The sequence below is a fragment of the Bison bison genome, unplaced genomic scaffold (assembly GCF_000754665.1).
Source record: "Bison bison bison isolate TAMUID 2011002044 unplaced genomic scaffold, Bison_UMD1.0 scf7180017864155, whole genome shotgun sequence".
NCBI lineage: Eukaryota > Metazoa > Chordata > Mammalia > Artiodactyla > Bovidae > Bison > Bison bison.
This window is the reverse complement of record NW_011494727.1, coordinates 2,460,818-2,464,478: the sequence shown is the minus strand read 5'-3', so window position 1 is coordinate 2,464,478 and position 3,661 is coordinate 2,460,818. Positions and strand designations below refer to the sequence as shown.

The 3,661-nt window shown below is 46.2% G+C and overlaps 1 protein-coding gene across 1 annotated transcript in view; it reads left to right on the top strand.

Annotated features, from left to right (window-relative positions):
- Positions 1–3,405: 3,405 nt before the first annotated feature.
- The window catches only part of ZNF774 (zinc finger protein 774), an 8,646-nt gene continuing 8,390 nt past the window's right edge, over positions 3,406–3,661 (top strand). Inside the window, exon 1 of the mRNA XM_010841072.1 lies at positions 3,406–3,452. The gene's annotated coding sequence lies outside the window, so the exon portion shown is untranslated. The remainder of the gene's footprint in view (positions 3,453–3,661) is intronic.

Genomic DNA, 3,661 nt, shown 5'->3' with positions numbered 1-3,661 from the left:
GCTGGGTCTTCACTGCAGCATGTGAGATCTAGTTTCGTGACCAGGGATTGAACCCCAGTTCCCTTCACTGGGAGCGTGGACTCTTAACCACTGGCCCACCAGGGAAGTCCCTCAGTGATTCTTGCCTCCTGCTGTTCATGTGCTTGTGTAGTCCTCTCCCACACTGTGCCAGGGGTAGTATATCGCTTTCAAGATCAGGTTAGCTCCTCTTCCTAGCTCTCTTAGATCACTCACTCTGGGGAAACCAGCTGCGGTGTGATGAAGACAGGCCTGTCTGAGGAAACCGCTGGATGAGTGATCTCGGAAGCAGGTTCAGCCCCAGTCAAAACTTCAGATAACAGCAGCTCCAACCAACATCTAGACAGCTGCCTCGTGACAGACCCTCAGCCAGTGACACTCAGCTAAGTCTTCTAGATTCCCGACTCACAGGAACTGTAAGATACTAAATGTTGTTTTGGGGACTTCCCTGGTGGCTCAGTGGTTAAGAATCTGCCTTCCAACGCAGGGGATGTGGGTTCCATCCCTGGTTGGGGAACTAAGATCCCACATTACCAGGCAACTAAGCTGGAGCCACAATAAAGACCTGATGGTGCCAAATAAGTAAATATTAATAAATGTTGTTTTAAACTACAAAGCTTGGGGGTAGTTTGTTATGCACCCATAGATAACAAATATACTCCCTGTCTTAAAAATTTGTTATAGCACCTGCCAAAAATCTTTCTCCATGAGATACTCTCACAGCTTCCCTCCCCTCCTCTTAGCCACACTCAAGCACCCAGATCCCATCAGGCCACGGTCCTCTCTCCAAGTGGCCACCTGTGGCACATGGTCTCATTTCCTCTACTGACTTCTCCTGTGGACACCGAGTTTCTCTGCTGTCCCAATCCTGTCTTCACTTTTTCGCCACATATCTGATGATGGTAACTAAAAGACTTCGGCACAGGGCTTCCCTCGTGTCTCAGTGGTAAAGAATCCGCCTGTCAATGCAGGAGACACGGGTTCGATCTCTGGTCTAGGAGGATCCCACATACCTTAGAGCAACTAAGCCTGTGTGTCACAACTGTTGAGCCTGTGCTCTAGAGCCTGGGAGTTGCAACTATGGAAGTCCGAGCACCCTAAAGCGCCTGCTCCACAGTAAGAGAAGTCACTGCAGTGAGAAGCCCACGCACTGCAGTTAGAGAGTAGATCTTGCTCACAGCAACTAGAGAAAGCCTGCATGGAGCACCAGAGATCCAGTGTAGCCAAAAATAATAAGTAAATAAATTATTTTTTTAAAAAGACTGGGGCAAAAGAGACAAGTCAGAGAGAGAGAGAAAGAAGAGGCAGGGAATAAGCGTTAGCCAGGTTCTATGAGTCTTCCCTCATCTTCCCTTCACACTCCCTACTGATTGGAGAGCTAAGGAATCTCCCCCCATCAATGGCAGAATACAAGAAAGACCCCTGAGAGGTCGAGAGATGCCTTTGGTTCTCTAGGGCCTGAACTGTGCTCCAGGCCCATGAGTCCTAAAAAACTCTTGGTATCCTGGATGTCCCCTGCTGTTGCTGAAAAGTAAACCCAGACATTGGTTTATAGTGGACAGAAAGCTCTAAACTGCTATTGTGGTTACCTTGCAGATGACTACAATTATGTTGCAGATACTAACTGAATCCCTCTGGTTAAATGAAACAAAGAAGAAAAGACAGAATATTAACTTCGTATTTTTGCGTCTTACTTGGCTTATCTCCCCTATCGGGCCGTGAGCTTCATGAGAGCAAGGACCATGTGTGATTCCTGTGGGTAACCACAGTGTTCTTGAGCATAGAACACTCCCAGTGAATATTTGTTAGAAGACACATCATGCATGTTTGCTGGAGAATGGTTGAGTTAGCATCAAAGGTATCTTCTGCGGTTAGCTCATTGGCTGGTAATTCTCAGCTTTTTACAGTCCATCACAAAATGTACTTTTCCTTTTTTTCCTATCCATTGTTGTCTTTTTGTCATTACTATTTTAAAACCTGAGGTATAGTTGATTTACAATGTTGTGCCAATCTCTGCTTTACAGCAGTGAGTCAATTATATACCTATACATATTTTTTATACCTATATATATTCCTAAATGGGCTTCCCTGGTGGCTAAGACAGTATAGAATCTTCCTGCCATGCAGGAGACCAGGGCTTAATCCCTAGGTTTGGAAAATCCCCTGGAGAATAGAATGACAATCCACTCCAGTGTCTTGTCGGAGAATTCCATATCCAGAGGAGCCTGCCGGGCTACGGTCCATGGGGTCACGAAGAGTTAGACATGACTGGGTGACTAAAACTTTCACTTTCACATATTCCTATATATATACTTATTATATCTAATATATCTAGTCTTTTCCATAATGGTTTATCACAGGATAGTGAATACAGTTCCTTGCACTACACAGTAGGACCTTGTTGTATATTCATTCTAAATGTAATGTTAGTAGTTTTCATCTGACAATCCCAAACTCTCCCTTGTCTGGACTCCCAAGTCCATCCCTCTCCCTTCCCACCACCCCTTAGCAACCACAAGTCTGCTCTCTATGTCTGTGAATCTATTTCTGCTTCAGGGATAGGTTCATTTGTGTTATATTTTAGATTCCACAAGTGACATCATGTGGTATTTGTCTTTCTGACTTACTTCACTTAACATGATAATCTCTTGATCCATCCATGTTGCTGCAAATGGCATTGTTTTGTTCTTTTTAATAACTGAGTAGTATCCCATTGCATGTACATAACACATCTTTAGCCACTCATCTGTCTGTGGACACTTAGGCTGTTTCCATGTTTTGGCTGTTGTGAACAGTGCTGCTATGAAGATAGGGGTGCATGAAGCTTTTTAAATTACAGTTTTATCCAGGTATAGTCCCGGGAGTGGATTGTTGGATCATATGGTAATTCTGTTTTCGGTTTTCTGCCGATGTACTTTCTTTTTTTTAAATTGCAGTGAAACAACAGAGTAGATAGGCATACCTTTCATTGTAAGGAAAGGCTTTCATTATTTTTTAGGTAGTCCCCGCCTCCCCCACACACCCTCTACACTGGCCCCCAAGTGAACACTGGTTCTCAGGTAAGATCCAGGAATCTCCACAGTTTGGAACCCAATACCACATTTCCTAGAATACTTGACGCTCTCGCAGGTTTCCTTTGGCTATAATGGAAAGGAGATTCGCCTTAGAATTGTGCTGCTAATAGAGGAAAGCAGAAAGTCTGTTTTCCACTTAACGGCTCCTGACTGAGGTCTGTTATGTCCAGTCTGAGTTGGCCCGGAACTTGGCGACGGGACACACCATTCAGGTTCTGGCCGCCCCGAGTTAGGGCGGGGACCCGGCAGAGGAGGCTGCACCCCAAGGTCGTAGCGCCGAGCTGCTCCTCTCTCTGGAAGGCTGGGTGGCAGAGCGCGGGAGATGCCGTGTTTGGTACCGGGCTGCTCTGCGCCAGTCAGGTGAGGCCCGGAGGTTCGCATCTTCAGATCCCTCTCTGATTATAGTCCTTGGATCCCCTTCTCAGCTCCGAAGAGGCGGTCCTAGCGACCAGGTAGCTCGGGAACTGGGTTTAGTATACTTGTCACCGCTGGGAACCCGGCTTTCCGGGACTCCCAAGCCTTTGAGGGCTCGCTCAGAACTACATTTCCCAAAAGGCTCTGCGGTGATT